The sequence below is a fragment of the Diabrotica virgifera genome, chromosome 5 (genome assembly GCF_917563875.1).
Source record: "Diabrotica virgifera virgifera chromosome 5, PGI_DIABVI_V3a".
NCBI lineage: Eukaryota > Metazoa > Arthropoda > Insecta > Coleoptera > Chrysomelidae > Diabrotica > Diabrotica virgifera.
In genome coordinates, this window is record NC_065447.1 from 108,060,240 (window position 1) to 108,083,618 (window position 23,379).

General features: G+C 30.4%; 1 protein-coding gene across 4 annotated transcripts in view; it reads left to right on the top strand.

Moving 5' to 3' along the window:
• The window catches only part of LOC114330850 (beta-1,4-glucuronyltransferase 1), a 188,620-nt gene that overhangs the window by 47,629 nt on the left and 117,612 nt on the right, over window positions 1-23,379 (top strand). Inside the window, exon 1 of one of the 4 annotated variants that reach the window (XM_028280272.1) lies at window positions 13,433-13,451. The exons of the other annotated variants lie outside the window; for them this stretch is intronic. The gene's annotated coding sequence lies outside the window, so the exon portion shown is untranslated. Of the gene's footprint in view, window positions 1-13,432; window positions 13,452-23,379 lie in introns of those variants that run through there. 4 annotated transcript variants of the gene reach the window in all.

The window sequence follows — 23,379 nt, forward strand, 5'->3', positions numbered from 1 at the left end:
TATGTGACTCAGATACGCCGTTTTCCTTTTCTTGATCTTTTCGAAAAGTTCGCGTTCTTGGTTGATTCTTTAAAGGACATCTACATTTGTGACTTTCTAAGGCTTTTAATCTATTTATATCCCTTGTTTTGTGTGTCCAGCCCTCTATGCCATATAGCAGCACCGACCACACGTAGCATTTAGTAAACCTTAGTCTCAGTGTAAGATCGAAGTCTGAACAGGTCAATACCTTCCTGAATATTACGAAATCTTGTCTTGCTCAATGCGACATTTTACTTCCCTGTTCGATGCCCAGTCTTCCAAAAACCCCCTTCCCAGGTATTTAAATTTACTCACTCTTTCAATGGACTTGGTATTCAGTGTTATGGTGGAGTTTTCATGTGCATCCAAGTTTCTAGAGATGACTCTCCGATTATAGTGACAAGTTGTTGAAGATGGGCTATATTGTCACAAATTAAGACTGCATCATCAGCATATCGCATATTGTTGATCAATACTCCATTCACTTTGGTTCCCATCTCTGCGTCTTCCAAAGACTCTTGCAATATGGCTTCCGAATAAATGTTAGATAAAAGAGGGGAGAGCACACATCCCTGTCGAACACCCCTTCTTATAGATATGGGTTTGGATATAGAATTGTCTATTTTTAATGGTGCTGTTTAATACCAGTACAAGTTTTTAATGCACCTTATGTCTTTTTGGTGTATATCAAGTTTCTTGAGGATCTACATTAACTTGTGATGTTGGAAACTATCGATCAAACGCTTTTTAAGAATCTAAAAAGAATAACATTCCTCTGATCTTAACAGTTTTGGACCAACACCTGTGTTGCTACTATTGCTTCTCTTGTTCCTAAACATTGCCTAATACTCCACGCTGTGGGTAAAAAATAGGTCGATTTCGGGATATAATTCAGGAATTTTTGAAACCTATCAGGTGTTGTAAAGGACGATGCCAGGAATAACTTCTACTAAAATGTAACCAAAAATATTGTGCCCTTTTTTTTATTGCGATTTTCATTTGTTAAATTTGAAATTTTTATTGATTTTTAATTTTGCAGCTTAGGATATTATATTTAGAGAAAAACTTTTTAATAAAAAGTTGTAGTAGATTAAAAAACCTACAATTTGAGGTACGGTAAGTTTAATTTGGTTAATTGTTTATTGCAAAACATCCTGCGAAAAGTCCAAAATGGCCGTTTTTACAATTGCATTATTTATTGTACAAATAATTTTTTTATTTTTTAAAGCTTTAAAATGAAGATCTTTCAATTTCAAACATAAAAAAAAATTGTAAAGCCAGATTAACGAATTTGTTGCTTAGATATCATAAATTGTTTATCCCAAGAGGTCAAATGTCGAAGGCTATAACTTAAAAAAAAATCGTCGAGAGTTGGTGAAACATCTAATCTCCTTCTAAAGAGTTTTATTTTCATATTCTGATGTAAATAAATGTGAAAAACATTTTTAAACCTCTAATTTTTGGGTTTGAAAATAAGGGGGCAAATTTCGTTATAAACATTTAGAGCTGAAGCGGTCCTGTACATCCTATGAGTTTTTAACTTACAGATTATTGTTGCTAAAGATGAAACAAAGATTTATAAAAAAATAAAAAATTTCTACGACCAACTGAAGCCGAGATAATGTTTAGGTTTGAAAATAAGGGGGCAAATTTCGTTGAAGACATTTAGAGCTGAAGCGGCCCTGTACATCCTATGAGTTTCTAACTTACAGATTATTGTTGCTGAAGATAAAACGAAGATTTATAAAAAAATTAAAAATTTTTACAACCAACTGGAACCGAGATAATTGTTTTTTTTTTGTTAAGTCGTAGTGCCTTTATTTATAAAAATTAAGAAATAATTTTACAGTCATTGAATAAAGAAAGACTTATATTATCTTAAAATAAGAATTATTATAAAATATAATTACACTTAATTATTAAAAATTATTTTTAAAATCGGTGCTTTTGCGAGCGGCCGAATTTTGCAAATTGCCCGGCTCGCTTCAAATCCGCGCGGTCGGAAAATTTTTAACTTGTATTAAATTTTGACAGAAAACAATTTAATAATATTACCATTATAATATACAGTCTATTTTCCACTGTATTTGTTTTTCTTGATAAACTTTTTTATGTGAAATTTCATTTCTGAAGAAATAATATTACAAAAATTATACATATATATGAAATATATAACAATATTTTTAATTTTTTCATTGTTATATAAATATAATAATAATAATTTTACTTCTTACTACTGTAAAATAATTTCTTAATTGTTATAAATAAAGGCACTATGATTTAAGAAAAAAAAAACAATTATCTCGGCTTTAGTTGGTTGTAGAAAATTTTAATTTTTTTATAAATCTTCGTTTTGTCTTTAGCAATAATAATCTGTAAGTTAGAAACTCATAGAATATACAGGGCCGCTTCAGCTCTAAATGTTTATAACGAAATTTGCCCCCTTATTTTCAAACCCAAAAATTATCTCGGCTTGAGTTCGTCGTAGAAATTTTTTATTTTTTTATAAATCTTAGTTTCATCTTCAGGAACAATAATATGTAAGTTAAAAACTCATAGGATGTACAGGGCCGCTTCAGCTCTAAATGTTTATAACCAAATTTGCCCCCGTATTTTCAAATCCAAAAATTATAGGTTTAAAAATGTTTTACGAATTTATTTACATCAGAATATAAAAATATAACTCTTTCGAAGGAGATTGGATGTTTCACCAACTTTCTACGATTTTTTTTCAAAAAGTTATAGCTCTCGACATTTGACCTCTTGGGATAAACAATTTATAATATCTAAGCAACAAATTCGTTAATCTGGCTCCACAATTTTTTTTTATGTTTGGAATCGAAATATCTTCATTTTAAAGCTTTAAAAAATAAAAAAAATTATTTGTACAATAAATAATGCAATTGTAAAAAACGGCCATTTTGGATTTTCGTAGGTTGTTTTGCAATAACCAATTAACCAAATTAAACTTACCGTACCTCAAATTGTAGGTTTTTTAATTTACTACAACTTTTTATTAAAAAGTTTTTCTCTAAATACAATATCCTAAGCTGCAAAATTAAAAATCATTAAAAATTGCAAATTTAACAAATGAAAATCGCAATAAAAAAAAAGCGCACAATATTTTTGGTTACACTTTAGTAGAAGTTATTCCTGGCATCGTCATTTACAACACCTGATAGGTTTCAAAAATTCCTGAATTATATCACGTTTTTTCACCCACAGCCTGGGGTATAAACCCAAACTGAGAATCACTGATCTCCCATTCACATTTTTGTATAATCTTTGATGTGGTATTTTTAAGAATATCTTTAAAGTGTAACTCATCAGGCTAATTAGTCTGTGATCCTCACATCTTTTTGCATTGACTTTCTTGGGTAGGGGAATAAATGTAGAGCGCAACCACTGTTTAGGATAGCAACCAGTTTCAAAAATAGTATTAAATATTTTATGTAGTGCTGAAATTCCCTTTTCATCTAGTACTTTAAGTATTTCTGAAGGGATTTCATCTGGTCCAGGTGCCTTATTTTTTTTTTTAATTTAATATTGCCTTCTCTATCTCCTCTTTAGTGATTGAAGGGCCAGTCAGCTGGTCGTCTGTATAAACTTGACTCATGGGTCTTTCGTCATAAAAAATCTCCTGGATATAGTTTTCCCATATATGAACTTTCTCCTTATCACTCAGCACTATATGGTTATACTGATTAACTATGGTAGTTGGTCTTCGTTTTTTGTATATTCCAGCAGTCTCCTTAAACTTTTTATATAAATTACGGTCGTACATTTTTTTCTATTCTTATCTTTGATTTTATTTGCCTGCTAATATTTTTATACATATTTCTGCCATCTGGGTCATTCTTGTGTTGTCGTCGTTCATCCATTAGTAATAGTATTTTTTCTGTCATGAGCGACGCTATAGGTGAAATTTGCTATTAGTCCGTTCTTTAAGGGTAAAATATTGCAAAACCTCTAAGTTCTAAAGAACCGCTTGAATTGACATGAAATTTGGCATACACATAGCTAACAAGTCAAAGAAAAAAGTGATCTTGTGCCGATATGTGCTTTTGCCCTGGGGGTGGTTTTCACCCCCTCTTTTGGGTGAAAAAATATTCGTCCACAGAAAGTCAGGAAATGGATAAACTGGCTAATTTTAAGTAACTTTTGTTCTATAGAGTTTTTTCACTAAGTCAATACTTTTCGAGTTATTTGGCAGTGAATATGTTCATTTTTCAACAAAATAACCACGCTTTTATACGGTTTTTCGCAAATAACTCAAATAGTAAGTATTTTGTCGAAAAAATGTGCTTAACAAAAATATAGCCTGTAAAAAATTTAAAAAAATGGTGTATACGTCACGTCTTTACACCTAGTAGAAGCAGAGATATAGCTAATGAAAAATAGGTTCATATTCGTCAAATTCCAAATGGAACAATTTAACGTGAAATAACCAAAAATGAAGCACATTTCGGGGAAAACTCATTACAACTTATTTAAAGTGTTTAAAAAAAGCTTCATTTTTCTTTTATAAAAAAAATTTCTAGCATCAAAATTAAACAAGTTACGCTCGAAATAAAGTTAGTCTCCTTTTGGTTTTGGTAAAAAAATCGAGAAAATCACCCCCTAATTAGTATCTTAAATGAACTTAATCGTTACGACTTCAAAAGTTTCTTGACTCGTGTATATATTGTTTATATGATCTGTAAGTTTCATCGGTTCAAAGTCCTTATTATTGAAAGGGCTGTACTTAAAAGGGGTTGAACGAGTCACTGATCACGAACGTATGCAAATTTAGAAACACCAAATCTTAATCAATTTTTTTCTAACAGAAAAACAAAAAAATACATTGTATTCAGAAAAGCAAATCTGACTTTTTTGTTTTTCGAGATTTTTGGTATCTCTAACAATTTTTAAGTTATTTTGAAAAAAAGCATATTTTTCAAAATTTAAATTTTTAAAAATTTTACTTTGAAACAAAATTTTTTTAAAATAAGCACTTTGAACCGATGAAACATACAGATCATATAAACACAACATAAGTAAAATAGTTTGTGGAGCGGTAACGATTAATTTCATTTAAGTTGCTAATTAGGGGTTGGTCTTCCCGAGTTTTTTTTTGCAAAAACAAAAGGGACCAACTTTATTTTGAGCGTAACTTGCTTAAATTTAATGCTAGAAACTTTTTGTAAAAACAAAAAGAAAGCTTTTTTAAAAAATTTTAAAAAAGTGATAATGAGTTTTCCCCAAAAAGTGCTCAATTTTTTGGATATTTCACGTCGAAATATTCTATTTGAAATTTGGTGAATATGAATCTAGTTTTCATTGGCTATAACTCTGGTTCTACGAGATCCAGATACCTAACGCGTACACCATTTTTTTTACTTTTTTATAAGCGATATTTTTACTAAGAACGTTTTTTTCGACAAAATACTTACTTTTTGAGTTATTTGTGAAAAATCGTCTAAAAATGTGGTTATTTTGTTGAAAAATGAACATATTCACTCGCAAATAACTAGAAAATGTTGACCTGGCGATAAAGCTCTATAGAAGAAAAGTTACTTAAAATTAGTCAGTTTACCCATTTCCGGACTTATTTTGGACATATATTTTTTCACCAACAAGATGGGGTGAAAGTCACCCCCATGGCAAAAGCACACATTGGCACAATATCACTTTTTTTCTTTGACATGTAAGCTATATGCATGCCAAATTTCATGTCAATCCAAGCCTTCAAAATTTAGAGCAAAAACCGTGAAAGAATGGGCTATAATCATTTTAGACACGATAAGACCCTATAAACCCTATAACTTAAATAATAGAACCTAAAAGAAAACATGAGAACACTGTACCGTCACTTTTTACTGGCACATGCGTCGACAGTGGCGCATCAAACTTATCACTTATGGACGGGATAAATAAATTATACGGTACCCTCCCTTACTCCCAGAATTCAATGTTTTTCATTTATTTAAGTTTTATGTGATTAAAAATGAGACACATCGTAGTTTTAAGCCACCAGCCCTTCCCCCTTCCACCACCATTAAAAACTTAATTTTTTGTTTTTTATTTTTTATTAGGTGGGATGCAATCAATTTTAAGTTTCAAAAAATTCATAGGCATAGTTGAGGCTTTTACAAAACATGCCTAGTTTAATATAGATCCGTAGGTTAAGTATACATAACCTCAAAAAAATTTTTATTTTTATTTGGAAATAAGCGTATAACTTTTTTTTTAAATGGCTGGAGGTCTAGTTTTTTTCTATTTTGTGTATTTTACTAAATATTACTTACTATTTACACTATTATTTTTAATTTTTTTCAGATTTTTCGGTAACGATCGCCACCTTCAAAAATCCAAAAAACTGTTTTTTGGGGATTTTCCCTAGTTTGTAGACTTTAAAATAGATCAAATTAATGTGTTTTGTAGCTTATTGAGTAAATTGAAGTAACTGAGTCTTTTATAACTTTTAAAAAAGAATGTGTGTGTACTTTCTACGCACGCAAGGAGTTATATTTCTATTATTATGATTTCAACGAAATTAATATACATACTTAACAGGTTATTTGTATTTTATTTAAATATTAAACTAACTTTCTTTACCTACCACTTTTAAAAAAATTTTATTAAAACGATACCAAAAATATAAAAAAAAATATGAATCGGCCGGGATTTGAACCCGGGACCTCTTGATCTCCGGTCACAAGCTCTACCACTGAGCTATATCCCTTTTGATTTGACAGGTTACAAGATTTCTCATATATACTGGGAAATTTAATACAAAAATACTTTAAATACACTTACTATTCCTTTAAAATATCTTATTAGGCTATTGATTATGTACTATAGAAAGGAACTACAACGTTAACGGGGTTTTATTATTTCATATGGTCAATGAATCTCTTTGTATGAAAAAACCGCGGAGTGTTACCATTTAAAGGGGTGAGTTTTTGAGAAATAAGTGAATTAGTCCCTGGGCACAGGTTACACTAGGGTGAGTTCTATGCACGTTTGGTACAAACACGTCTACATAAAAATTGTTTCTGGTTAAATTTCTTATCTAAATATAACTTTTTAAAGTCAAAGATACTTTTTTTACGAAAATATATTCAAAAGAAAAAGCACAAAGAAACCCAAAAGAAAGATATTTTGTTTTTTGTCCCATAACTTTTGTCCACGGGGATATAGGTATAGACATTGCTTCACAGAAAAAAAACTTACATATTTTGTCTTTAAAATGATATTTGGCAGAGGTCATTAGGATTTACAGTTTTCGAAATATGATTTTTCAAAATTTACCACTCACAGGCATTTTGGGTAATTTTCCTTGTTATTTCGCAAATATTGTTCTGTAACTTTTTTCTACGTAACTTTAGGCATATGCGATGGTACATGTAAGAGGAATAGAAATCAATTATCTTTAAAATGTTCTACTTTATAATGTTGTACGACTTCTTTTAAAGAGGTTATCTTTTGCAAGACTTTATACTTTTAACGAGCTTTTATATTTTTTACGAACATTTTTTAAATTTCCCATTATAACTTTTTTTTTCTACATTAAGGTATATTAGTTATTATTATATAATAAGGTATAATAAAGTATAATAAGGTATTATATAATAAAAAAGAAAGCTTAATCTGTTTATTTTAAAATGGTGTATTATAAAAAATTCTAGGATTATTTTTGAATAATATATACTTTTCAGAATGTAATAAGTACTTGCAACGATTTTTGATTTTAGGATTATTTTTTAAATTCCTCATTATAACTTTTTTATGTGATTGTGTGATATGATTGAATCTTACTTCTTATAGGTAATACTTTGGATCCACTTGACTCGGCCGGGCAAACTTCAAAATATGGATTAATTCCAATATTTACTGTTAAAGTACCTGCACCACAAAGCTTTGCTTGAAAAAATAGCATTTAAATGTACCAAAGGATGTACAAAAAACTGCGGTTGTAGGAAGATAGGAATTAGTTGTTCAATATTCTGCAAAGGGTGCATGTGCATGGGTACTAATTGTGGGAACTCGAAGATAACTGAGGTGTCAGAGGAAGATATTGAAGCTAATTCTAACGAAGAGATGAACTTCGATTTTGAAATTTTTTTAAATGTTAACGTTTAAATAATTTTAACTAAAGTGATGTTTGACTACTGTTTATGTAATTTTTGTAAAATAAATAATTTTAAATAATGCAGGTAAAAAAATATCAAAGAATCACTAGGTTTCCATTACATATTTAAATATAGATGATACACCATTTTAAAGAACAGAAAGTAAGCCCTTTTTATTGAGCAATTCATAGTATGTATATTCATGTACAAGGAAAAAAGTTATGAGAAATTTCAAAAATAATCGTAAAAAATCTAAAAAATAATATTTTTTATATTACGTATTATATAATATATTATATAATAATATTATTTTATTTTTATATTATATTATAAAAAATCGTTGAAAGTGTAAAACCTTTAAAAACCATAATCTCTTTAAAAAAGTCGTACAACGTTATACAGTAGACCATTTTAAAGGTAATTGATTTCTATTCCTATTACGTGTCCCATTGCATATACCTAAAGTTACGTAGAAAAAAATTACAGAACAATATTTGTGAAATAACAAGGAAAATTGCCCAAAATTGCTGTGAGTGGCGAACTTTGAAAAATCATATTTCGAAAACTATAAATCCTAATTTACTTCTACTAAACAACGTTTTAAAGAAGAAAGATTAGAAAGAAAGTAGGTTTTTTTTCAGTAAAGCAATGCCTATACCTATATCCTCGTGGATCAAAGTTATGGGACAAAAAACAAAATTTCTTTCTTGTGGGTTTCTTTGTGCTTCTTCTTTTGAATATATTTTTGTAAAAAAAAGTACCATTGACTTTTAAAAGTGATATTTAGATAGAAAATTTAACCAGGAATAATTTTTATGCAGATATGTTTGTACCAAAAGTGCATAGAACTCACCTTAATGTAACCTGTGCCCAGGGACTAATTTACCCATTTCTCAAAAACGCACCCCTTTAAATGGTAGCACTCCGCGGATTTTTCATATATAGATGTCCATTGACCATATGAAATAATAAAACCCCGTTAACGTTGTAGTTCCTTTTAGCTATCTTATTTTGAATATAATCAATAGCCTATATTCCCGAGGAAGACAAATCCAAAGACACAAAAATTATAATAAATAATACATTTACTAAGAACACTAATAAATCCTTTTCACACCTTTTCTTGCACTGATATATTTATACATAACTTGAAAGATTCAGCAACTAAACGGCATACTGTCTGTGTGCGCATGCGCGCAGTATTATGAAATTTTACTCTCAATCGCGCCTAAAGGAGTATAACTTCAAAAATGAGAGAAACACGTTCAAACCCCCAAAATTCCCATAAAAAACAGTTTTTCTTGATTTTCGAAACTGGCGAACCTTACGGAAAAACATGAAAAAGTAAAACTTAATATTTGATAAAATATACAAGATAGAACAAAAATTCGACCTCCAGCTACTTCCAAAAAAAAGTTATACGCTTTTTTCCAAAAATTTTTTTTTATCCACCTCCACCTACGGATCTTTAAAAAATAGACATTTTTTGTAAAAGCCTAAGCCTATAAATCTTTTGAAATTTTAAAACTGATTGCATCAAACCTAAAAAAAATAAAAACGAAAAATTAAGTTTTTGATGGTGGGGGAAGGGGAAGGGGTGGTGGGTTAAAATTACGCTGAGTCTTATATTTTAATCACATCGGACCAAAAAATAAAAACAATTGAATTCTGGAAGTGAGGGCGGGTATCTTCTAATTTATTTTTCTCGTCATAAGTGGAAAGTTTGATGCGCGTTCCACATGTTCGACGCATGTGCCACTAAAAAATCACGGCACAGTGTTCATACGTTTTATTTTAGGTTTTACTATTTAAGTTATAGGCACTATATTAAATTATTATTATAGGCATTATAATAAATTTCACCTATACCGGCTCCTAGCCTATAAAACTTATAATAGAACCTAAAAGAAAGAACATTGTGTCGTCACATTTTCGTGTCGACATCTGTCGAAAGTGGCGCATCAAAGTTTCCACTTATTTACGAAATAAATAAATTAAAAGTTACCCTTCCTCACTCCCAGAATTCAATTTTGTTTATTTTTTAAGTCATATGTGATTAAAAAATAAGACTCGGTATAATTTATCCCACCACCCCTTCCCCCTTCCCACACCATCAAAATTTTCAGTTTTCGTTTTTATTTTTTTAGGCGAGATGCAATCAATTTTAAAATTTCAAAAAATGCACACGCATAGACGCATAGTTGAAGCTTTTACAAGACATGTAAATTGAATGTATAGGCACATAGCCTAAAAAAATGTTTATATATAATTTTTTTTTTTTGAAAAAAGCGCATTATCGTTTTTGGGAATGGCTGCATGTCTAATTTTTAATCTTGTGTATTTTATCAAACACTATACTTCTAATTTTTTTTCAGAGTTTTCCGTAAGGTTCGCTACATTCAAAAATCCTGAAAAACTGTTTTTAGGGGGTTTTTGGTGATTTTCCCTATTTTATATACTTTAAAATAAATGTAAATTGAAGTAACTGAGCCCTTTAGAATATTTAAAAATAGGAGGAATACGATCAAGCGCCCAAAAAATTCCCAAGAAACAGATTTTTTTTCAAGATTTTTGAAGGTAGCAAATATTAGGAAACAATCTGAAAAAGATTATAATTATAGTGTTTGATAAAATACACAAGACTAAAAAAAATTAGACCTGCAGCCATCCCCAAAAAAAAGTTAGACCCTTTTTTCCGAAAAAAAATTGATGTTTTGTACAAGCAACCTACGGGTCTATAACACTGGTAAACACACAGTTTGCTGCCGGAAATTTTTTTACTGTTTCTAGGTAATTTGGGTCTGCTGAATCCAAAAATGCCACCAGATTTGTTCCATCAGATCGTTTTCAGAAAATACGACAACAGATCACATTTCTAACATATAGGGTAATTTAACGCAGCACCACCTACATATGTAGTGCTGCTACCCATGAAATAAACCAAATACGAATAAAAAGTAAAATATTTATTGTACAATAATGTACTTACAAAAATCGTCACACATATCTGCCAAAAAAACTTAACTTTTCATCTAACCTAACCGGCAGCGTCGCAACAACAATGTGTTATTCGGTGTCACCTAAAAACTTCCTTTTATATGATTTTCTTGCAAATGCTTTAAAAGGACGGTCCCTTTGAAGACTCCAGCAGTAATCCGCCATCATGTGATAGCCCCATCTCCCTGATACTCCTCTTCCATCGTTTTGATATCTTGGTGAAAATTTTCTGGGAAACGGTCTAGGTGGCTGTGGAGGTAATGAATTTTAATACTCATATGACAACCGTGTGTGTTAAAATTGTTGAGCATTTATTTCACTCTAATGCCCAATTGGTATACTTCCATATTTGTTGCCATTATGTAGAAGGACACACCTTAAACTTCGTTTGGAACTGTCGATAAAAAGACGCCAGTGATCTGGTGTATACTCCGATACACCCATTTTTTCTAACAGTTCTTTAAAAAACCATATCATTTTACTGAGAAAAAAAGGCAAAATATCTTTTATCTCTATTACGGTAGTATCTTATTTTGGTGTATGGGTGAAGAACATTCTTTTCTTTTAGTCTGGAGGTAAGCAACTCGGAAGAATCCTTTGGAAGGTTCAAATATCTGATAATATCGCTTAGCTCTTCCTGAGTAATGCACTCAGGACGTGTTGAATCCCCTTCAAAATCACTGTCGTCTTCCTCAAATCTATTAGTCTACAGTTCGTCAAATAACGTTTCGGCATTATCCTCTGGTAACATAGGTAGACTGCTAAATATTGGAATGGGAATCTGTTCAAGCTGATGTGGAATTGGTCTTATTGCTGAATCCAGGTTAGGATATGTTCACGTATGTCGATTGTTACGATTAATGCCCTTTATATTCACAAGACAGAAATAGCAATCGTCAAAATGATTTTTTGGTTCCCTCCATACCAGTGAAAACTAAATTTAAACATTTTCGTTGTCCTTTCGTCCACTGTCGCAAGTTTTTAATACAAGTTTTGTACACTACATGTGGAGCTCAGGATTTATCTTGATCTCCTACATGAACACCAAAATAGGCCCTTTTGTTCATTTGCCCATTTGTCTTAGAATTTGTTAATTTTGTTTATAAACATATTGCAATTATAGTGGTGGAATATACAGAAATGTAAGAATATTTAAGTATTTGATAAGTATGTTATATCTCGAAAACTAGAGCTGATACAAAGAAAAGGTTTGTATTTTTGGAATCAGCACAGACGAATTAACTAAAATCAGTTGATTTTTTTTCGGCAGCAAGACAAATTTTTTTTTGTTGGGCTGTGTAATAGGCGTGTTTTGTAGTCTCAACTTTGCATGTGAAAATTTTAAAATTTTAAATTTGATACCATCCCACATAAAAAAATAAAAAAGCAAACTGAAGTTTTTGTTTTTGATAGTGGAGGAAGGGGGAAAGGAGGGTGGGTTCAAATTTCGCTGAGTCTTATTCTTTAATCGCATAGAACTTTAAAAAAGTATCTAACAAAACTGAATTCTGGTAGTGAGGTTGGGTACCTTTTAATTTATTTACCTCGTCCATAAGTAGAAAGTTTATTGCGCCACTGTAGACGCATGTGTCACTAAAAGTGACGGCACAGTGTTCATACGTTTTCTTTTAGGTTCTACTATTTAAGTTATAGGCTATTATCAAGTCTAAAATGATTAGCAAATTTCACCTATATTGGATCTTAGCCTATTATATCTTTTAATAAAATGGTTTACTCAATAATCATTCTTGAAAAAGACATTAATATCCTTCCGAAACTTCGACAAAAATGTCAACAAAAATGTCATAACATCATTAGACAATCTTTTTTATGAATACAAACCGAAAAAACTCTGGTAAAAAATATGTTTAGGTACAAGAATCAAATTTAAACAAATGCAGGCATGGGTGAGACAATTCTATTGTGGTATTGGAATAAATTTTGGAAGGAGAACCGCTCAACACATGACGTATATTTACAAAATTCAAACCATTTCAAATATCCGCAATAATTAACATATTTTACTGATCAAAGAAAGTTGAAACAAAAAAACTTTACAAGACAGTAATTGCTCAAAATTATCCAATACCGTCCTACTCCGTAACAACTCTGCGCAATATTGATTTTCCCTTTAGCTTTCCCGCATTCTGTAGAGGACGTTTGATTTCCCACCACTAGTAACCGCCACCTGTCATCCAAAGAAGTACATCAGCTGATTAGAAATGTTGTTAATGGATTTGAAGTGGCGTTAAAAAATGCAAAGTGCTTCGAAGGTGGTGCTTAGAGGTGTGTTATGACGTTATGACTTGTGAGTAGCATGTAAGTTGTAATTCACTTAGTCCTTGAGAAGTTTTCATTATTTATATCACTTCGTTTTCAGCTAATATTATATTGGAGAATATTTTGACACATGAAACTTTTCTAACAAACCTAGCCAAATATCCTTAAGATGAGAGGGTAAACTGAAGAAACACTATTTGATGCAATTTTCTTTGATCAGAAATTGAATTAATTTTTTTTAAACAAATTTTAACTGAAACATGTGAGAAATACAAATTAATATGAAATATATTGTTGAAATAAAGTTTGAGTGACGGAAATAATAAATTCATAGTTCATAGAGATACGGTTTTTCTCATGACACTGAATTATCCAGGTAGCTGATAACTTTTTAGTTATTGTAGACCTACATATAGAAGGAAACCTACCTGTCTCCTGTCTAGAGTTCGGGGACGCTTTTTTAATTATTAACATATTAGTGCACAAAACGCGACTTTTTCGATTTTTTTGCACCCCTTTAAAAAGCAAAACAATTGACAAAAAATTACAAAATTTGATTTTTTGGTGCATTGAAAAAGATTTTATCTACTCTATGTCATATTATGTATAAGTTTTTAGTTTGTGAAAACTGTCATTATAGATAGCAGTGCATGAAGTGTTTAAGTGTGCGTGAAGTAACAATATATTTTAAATGGGACTTACTTTTTCGAACAGTTTTTGACACACTTTCATATAATCAAATATCCTTAACTTTCGCATTGTCATGGTGATGACATAATGAGCAATAAATTACGACAAAAGATTTGTGGTTTGAAAGAAATTAGAATTTTTAAATGTCAAAGTTCTAAAAATTGTAGAATAGGAATGAATTCCAGTGACGAAGAGTTACAGTTTTTTTATTTGTTTATGGTATAGTAGATAAAATATTGTATGAAACTGTGCGTGAAGTCCTTTTTGCGAACTTACGCGATGTATATCACTCGCTCCGCTGTCGCTCGTGCTCTAAATATCGCGTGCGTTCGCAAAAAGCATACTTCACGAACTGTTTCATAAACAACTATTTAATGCCGATTTTTTTAAATATAAAAGTCAATTTGTTGCTTAGCATACTGCAAAATAAGTGCAAATGATTATTTGTTAAGAGGAAACGGTAGCGATCAACAGGTAGCAAAAACGCGTTCCAAGATTGCGTCTGTAATTTTGAATATTTTGTCGAGATATTTGGCACACGTATTCGTAATAAAATAAAGAATGGCGGTACAGAGCCCAATTTGAAAAATATAATAATATGTGGAAATTACTCTGTAATTAAATACAATATTAAAAAACCGAGCCTGTACCGCCATTAAGAAGAACAAAAAATACACTTTCTTTAAATAAACTTTTTTATCCGATGCCTAGATTTTGTTTCATTTCGGAACTACTAAAATTTTTTATTTCATTAGTAATTCCAAAATGACACAAAATCTAGGCATGGGATAAAAACATTTATTTGAAGAAAGTGTATTTTTTTGTTCTTCTTAATGGCGGTACACCGAGAGAAAAAAATTCTTGACATAAAGAAACTTTATTAATATTTAAGAAAAATCGACTTGGCATATTGCCTAAGAAATATATCTTTGCATGTAAGATATAATTTTCTAAAATATTTCAAATAAATTCTACTATAGCCAAAGAAATATATCTTAAACATGATTGAACCATCACTTTCTGGCAAACTTCAAACCCATTTATCAGAAAGAAATTACACTTGATGTTAATTAATTTTATTAGTCATAAAAATATATTTTCTACACATTACAAAACTATTCTTTCTGAGCAATAATATTTCTTAGTAGGGAATATTATTATTTTACTATTAATAATTAATGTATTTAATGTTAAGAAATATATTTCGCAGAGATAAACGTATATTTAGAGTTAAGTTAATATTTCTTGAAAATATAGTGATATTAGGTACATACGGCGAAATAAATCATTGTGTTATTGTGTTAAGGTAAAATCATTATTTATTAGTAAAACAAGATATAAAATGTTATTATTACATACAAATATTTTCTCCACTCTTAAAACCACTGGCTTCTACACAACAATAAAAGCATGGAGAGGCAAATCCAACTTCCTCAAATTGTCTTTCTTTTGTTAATAGCACTTTGTATATCAGCAATTCACTAAAACAAAATTGTTATGTAGAAAGAGTAAACTTACTTTAATAAAAATTTTTTTATAAAGATATCTATAGATATTAATTTTGACAAATTTAGGAAATACAAAAAAAAACAAATACACGGCCCCACATAAGAACTATTAATACTAATAATAATCAATCATATTTAGTTCAAACATGGCATTACTTAACCTACACATCTTTGTTTATTTTTTCCTTTTTGTTAATGAGATATTAATTATTTATCTGTATAATATTAACTCACACAATAAACATTGTTTAACTAAAATAAAAGGGAAAATACAACCAATGTAAAACATTGAAGCAGACATAATAATATGTAATTTTCTTATAATCTAAAAGAGACAGCATACCTAATCACTAACAAATTTTATTACGGGAAAGTATTATTAGTTTACATCTAAGTCATTTAATACATATTAACTAATTCACGGTTTTCGGCAATAACATTTCTTAACCATAAACATATATTTCTTTTAGACTAACTGATTTCTTTATCTCAAATAAATTAACAGAAAACATCCTCAGCGTTTCAACCGCCATGTTTGATATAACGTTGTATCGTATATTTTATAGAAGACGATACATTCAAGAAACCTATTATACTTAGTTGATACCTACATAAGTATACACATTTTTAAAAAGGTACTTACATATATGAAGTTCTACCATTTCTGGAAGGCCCCGCAGTTGGTTAATAACTCCTTTCTTAATATTGTTCTGAAGCTATACACATATTATATCATTCTGTCCCAGCTTTAAATTGTGGCATATTTCCCAGTTAGAATAATAAGCTCCTTTATTTCTGAGTCGTCCATCATTATACCTAAAAAGCATATAAAGATACTATTATGTCTCTTTTTTAACCATTCGGATACGCAACAATATTATTATTACATCTGAAATTACCCAATTTATTTTTATTTAATACCTATGTACGTACCTTCAAAATATCCGTTTTTAAAGAACACTAATAAATCCAACATCCATCTATATGAACATAAACATATCACGCCATCTTGACAAACACTGACGACTAAATCATAAATAGTTAATCTGCGCAATTCTTTTGTGGAAGAAAATCTCTTTGCAAGTAAAATTTCGGCATTAATGACAAAGTTTTTATTTTATAACCACAGTTACTACAGAGGGTATTTCTGAAGGATTATTTCTTGTGGTTTAAAATATTTATTTGATTGCAAGAAAATTTCTTGTTCACAAATATAAATATGGATTAACTTAACATTATATTTCTTATACTGCAAATTATTTGTAGTTTTCAATTTAAGAAATAAAAACTTTAGGATAAGAAAATTAAATATAACCATTAATGCATTTCTTAGTATTGAAGAAATTATCTGTAAGAAATTATTGAGTTGTGTTTAAAAAACTCGTTTCTTTATATGTGAACCGGTGTGTTTAAGTTAATAGGATATGTTCACTTTTAAGAAATATTGCTCAAAGAAATCGGTGTTTTAGGAGAAAAGAAATTGTTCTCTCGGTGTACAGGCTCGTTTTTTAATATTGTAATTAATTACAGAGTAATTTCCACATTAATATATTTTTCAAATCAGGCTCTGTACCGGCATTTTTTATTATATTATGAATACGTGTGCCAAATATCTCGAAAAAATATTCAAAATTACAGCCGCAATCTTGGAACGCGTTTTCTCTACCTGTTGATCGCTACTGTTTCCTCTTAATAACTTTTATTCAACCTAACGTAAAACTTTGGTCACCTTTGGTGTTTCACTCAAAGTTGTATATTGGGGTAGTTAACAAACCCTTAAAATTTGAGACAGATCAATTAGTTAGATAAACATTATCACATTTGTTCCCGGAGACTTATTTTTTGCAGAAACATAAGACAGAAAATAATGAAGATATGGCAATTCTGTTCATGTCAAGTTAAAGTAGAGGACTTATTCGATCAATATGTATTAGAAAAAGATATAAAAACTACTTATTGTAGTCAAAAATCCTTATGGCTAATTTTTGAAATTTTGTAGTTTATAAACATTTAGAATAACTTTAAAGATATAGTCGATAGAAAAATTCTTTACATTTCTTTACATATACATGTACATTTTAGTACGAATTTTTTAACCCACAATTTGGCCTATGTAAATTTCGGCCAAAGTTAGTCATGTTTTTTTTATTCATAGCTAATTTGTTGATGATAAATTAAGGAACCTAATGCATGCCATTTTAAAGAATGGAATATGTATTTTTTGTCAAAAAAATTGCACATCATTATACCTTTACAGTACCTTCTACGAATTTTCAAAAATGTAGTTCAAGTGGTGACTAGGTGGAACCTACAAATCCACCGAGTTCAAATACCGAATATGCAATTTCAAACTAATAAATATTTCTATATCTCCGGATCTACTCAATGTATTTTGATCTTTATTTTTTAATTTGAATGTAATTTCTATACAGGGTGATTGATTAGTGGGGTAAAGCTCAATAGATCCGCTGTAGTGATAGATAGCAATAAAAGTTAATAACAAAAATTTTAGTCACCTTTGAGCTTCACATTACAAAATTAGTTAGAATATTACAGGGTGTTCGATAACACAGTGGCAGACCAAACTTAGTTTTTTTAAATGGAACACCCTATATTTTATTTTAAATTCTAAATCCTGTTAACTTTTCCATCACAAAAATATAAAAGTTGATTATGTTATACAGGGTATTTACAAAGGTATAACCAATTTTATATGAAAATCGTAACAAGTTCAACTCCCTGTATCAATAAAAATAAGCAAAACAGCAATGGTGTATTAACCCGGCACATGCCACGTGGCTTTGCAAGCCGTCAACTGCCACGTGGGGTGCTCACAGCCACAGCACGCCTTAAAAATTTTCTGTGATCTAGTGTTTATAAACAAAATAATGTGTTGAGTTGCACAATAGTATAAAAAAACATGTTTTATTAACTTATTAGCTAGTAGTCTATTATAAAAGGTAAAAAATAAAATTAAATAGGTGTTATAAGCAAATTAGCAAGTATCAACCCATAATAAATAAAGTGAAGTAAAATATCTAAAAAAGTTAAGATTTATTGAGAATAGAGACTATATTATTAATAATTTAAATCAGTTACTACAATAGAAAATGTAAATCTGACCTGTATATCAAAAACACAAAAAAAAAAAATTAAAACTTAAACTGCCAGATGATGACACCCCAATTCGACTTTAGAGCTACAAGTTCAGAATGACACTAAATAACCACTTCAAACGCGAACAGATCTATGCTATATTACAGAAAGCTACTATGACGCACAGCACGGTTAACAAACTTGAAATACCAAATATTTGATGAAAATATGTTATGGGGTGCTGGTAGCACCCCACGTGGCAGGTGCCGGGTTAATGCCATATTTTTTTCTTATTCTTAAAATTTTCAGGAATGGTTGATATTGCTAATTTTTTTATATCAAATACACGGTGAGTCAAAACGCAAGTACATTATTTTCTCAGTAATTTCTTCTGCAATTTTTTTGCAATTCCGACCTTTTTTCGCTATTATATTAACAATAAATGAGTATATCAAACTTTGTAATACGTCATTTTAAAGCTTTTTCCATAATCTCCAAGATATTTGAACTAAAAAAATCATAAGTTTCACTGTTTTCCGTTGATTTGAAAAAAGGGGAAAATGCCATTTTTTGACAGTTAATTGTTTATAAATAAAAATGGCCGCCAGATCCTACGCAGGAAATAGTTATAATTTGTTCCTATAGGTATTACCTGTCGAAAAAACGCTTCACTACCCTGGCTGCTGAAGTGTCACGAACAAGGTATATTTTTGTCTTATTACCCTGGCCTACTTAGTAAATTCTACATTTTGTTTCTTGCTTGATATTTTAATTCCTCCATATTTTTCGGTTCAGACATCCTGCGGCACTGTGAGCTCTAGTCACTTTATCTCTTACTTTTGTTCCTAGATTTCGTAACTAGACAGTGTGAAACGCCACCAATTGTTCTATTATTGTTCGTCCTCTATAACTTTTCCCATGCGTCACGACTCATTTTCAAACAAATTAAGTCAAAACATAAAGTGAAACTAACGTCGATGTGTATATACATTTTGTATACCGTATAATATATACTACACATATCGGCGTACGTTTCACTTTATGTTTTGACTTAATTTGTTTCAAAATCAATCGTGACGCATGGGAAAAGTTATAGCAGACGAACAATATCTGTCCCTTCAATATACATATAATAATACCCCCTCCGTGGCTCAGTGGTAAGAGCGCCTGCCTATGGATCGAAAAATCCGAAAAGGTCGTGAGTTCGAATCTCACCAGGGTCAGACATTTTTCGTTTATTATAAATTAATAAATGAAAATAGTTTCTGTCCTTGTGGGATCGGTATTCACCGGAGGGACCGCAGACGTTCGGATACAATTAAAGTCTCTTTGCAAAGACAATGACGTCGACTTTGCAAAGTAACAAGACACTTACCCAACACACACACTACACATTAGTCCCCTGAGTTAGTGATAAGTTATAGTCTAAAAAACAAATATGAGATTGACTGGCCAGTTGGTTGTGAAAACCAGTGCCAATAAAACACAAAACACACACAATATATTACATATAATACATTGTAAATTATCTTTATTTTGAGAGAATAGTTTTGCGTCTGGTACAGGTTATTTTAAGTTGTTTTTATCCCATGTGGTATCATTTTTTCGTTCTTAATTTTTATTATTACATACATGGTCAGGTTAAACAATAGAGGGTACAGAGAATCTCCCTCTGTTATCCCAATGCCAGCCCCAATTGGGTCGATTATTTTTCTTGTTTTATTTTTAATTTTATTGTATTATTCTGGTATATATTTTCTGTGATCATTTTGATCGTTCCTAGAGGTATGTCTCATGCATACAATAGGTCGATATCATCCTTTAGTTTGTCTCCTGCCAACTGTCTTCTTCAGTATTTGGTGTGTTGAATTCCATTTATTTATTTTTTATGGCCTTTGGTGCATTACCGTCTCGAACTAAAGCCATGTTGTTCTTCTGCTGGTGTTATAACTTCATTTATTTTATTTGTTATCCGTATGGTTGTTAATTTTATTAATGCATTTACATAATAGGTGGATTCCTCTGTAGTTTTACGGATCTGATTTGGTCCCCTATTTTAAAAAAATGTATAAGGGTGCTTGATCTCCATTCTGATGTTTTTGTGTTTTGTGTTTGTGTAAATTTTTTGGATTAGTTTGAATAGTTTTTGAAAAATTTAAAGTTTTCCTCAGTAAAAATTTAATAAATCTAAATAATTTCTATCCTTGTATGATCGGTACTTACGGAGCGACTGCAGACGTTCGGATAAAATTAGCGTCTCTTTGTAGAAAATGAATTCGAATTTACTAATATGTAGTCTACTTGCAACATAGGGGGTCCCGTGGGAAATTCTAGATCGCCATGATTTGATGGTGGTGTTATAGGTTTTCTGGGTCGCTAAATCCAATGGAAGTGGTCTGGAAGCCCAAATATGATGCGTTTAATTGTTATTAACAAATTATGGTAAAATTAGGTATTTTTCAGGAATTATTAAAAGCCCTGTAAATAAATTGATAGTGTTAAGGTCTTCTCTGGTGTATTTTTGGTCGCTGAATTGAACGCGACTAATTGCAATTACTCAAAATATGTTCTTATTTTATATAATAACAAAATAATTGTTTATTCGCCGAAAAGCTCGAAATAATGCACTCCAGCAATTTTATAGTCTTTTTCATAGTATTTCTATACGGTAAATCAATTACCACTAGTCGTGATAGCTTAAACCACGGTCCGACTTTGTTATTAATAAATTATTGCAAAAATAACAGTTTATAGTTCGTTTACTCACGGTTTTTGCTCTAAATTAAAAAAAAACACTTGGATTGATATAAAATTTGGCATACACGTAGCTAATATGTTAAGCAAAACAAATGATGCTTTTACCCTGGGGGTGAGTTTCACCCCTTTTTGGGATTGAAAAAAGAAACCTTTAAAATAGGCCCGGAAGTAGATAAACTGATTAATTCTAAGCAACTTTTGTTCTATAGTTTTTTTCACTAAGTCAATACTTTTCGAGTTATTTTCGTGTAAATATGTTCATTTTTTAACAAAAAACCCACATTTTTAGACGATTTTTCACAAATACCTCAAAAATTAAGTATTTTTTCAATAAAAATTTCAGTAGAAGCGGAGATGTAGCTAATGAACAACAGGTTCATATTCGTCAAATTAAAACATTCATAAAACATTCGTCAACATAAAAAAGCAAAAGATGAAGCACTTTTTGAGAAAAACTAATTACAACTTTTTTCAAACTTAAAAGTTTTTTTTTCTATGGATGCTATACAATGGACAACTTCTCTCACTACTTACATACATTCAAAACGAACAATTTCTCATGCAGTGAGAAAAGTGGACCATTGCCGTGAGAAATATTTTTCCTCCCGGGTTCTCCTACGCCGTTTCCATGGTAACATGCATAATACAAACACGATTAATGTTGTCAAATAAAATGTGTTGAAACGTTGAGACAAAACTTACCAGGAATTACCTTTCAAAACTGCTCGAAAATAACTGTTTATTACAATTTTAAATAAATAACGTAAGTACATAAATTATAAATTTTAAGAATATAAAATACCTACATGTATATTTTATTTCAATTTATGTATACAATATACCTAAAAGCACCTAAATTATTTAATTTTGAAGTTTGAACCCTTGACAAAACTGCATCCATAGAAAAAGTACAGTATACGCTGTGAGCTTCGTTGGTGTCGCTCCTAGCGGACTACTAATTCAACTTTCACCGGTAATTTTTAAATTTATTATTTAATTGTTATCGCTTAATATTTACAACGCAAAAAAGTAATTAAATTGTAATCGATTTTTTTAAGATCTTGCTAATCATTTGGACGTTCTATTGACAAAATATGAATTTCTTACTTCGGATACTTTTACAATTATCGTGTAGATGGCGCTAAGATTAATAGATTAATAGATTAATAGAACATTAAAAAAACTTAAATTCAGTATTTAAAACGTAAGTATATTTAAGGTAAAAATATATACCACAGCTTTGATCAACTAATATTTTTTATAATTAATGTTTTTAATTTTAATTTTAAATTAACCACTTTGACATTTATGTCAAATTTCCGGTAAAGCTTTACAGACTTGTCACTACTGGCGCTCGCGAATTTGTAAATATCCCCCCTACGTACGAGCTCACAGCGTATACTCCCTTGCTTGATTTGCGGCACTCGCCTCGTGCCTCGGCTGGTGCCAACAAACTTCTGCACTCGTGAGAAATATGTCTTTTTTCTCACTTGTACAATATACTATATTCTTGTTTTTTGAAAAAGTCTCTAATATCAAAAATAAGCAAGTTACGCTCAAAATAAAGTTAGTCCCTTTTGTTTTGGTAAAAAAACGGAAAAATCACCCCTAACTAGCATTTCAAATGAAATTAATCGTTACCGCTTCACAAGTTGCTCTACTTATAATGTATTTATATGATCTATAAATTTCATCAGTTCGAAAGTGCTTATAAAATCACAAAAAACGTCGTTTTTTATTGAAAAGTGAACATAATATTCACTCCCAAATATCTCGAAAAATATTGACTTAGTGTGAAAACTGTGTAGAGCAAAAGTTGCCTAGAATTAATCAGTTTGTCCACTTCCGGACTTATTTTAAATGTGTCTTTTTTCACCGCCGAAAAGGGATGTAACTCGCACCCAGGGTAAAAGCAC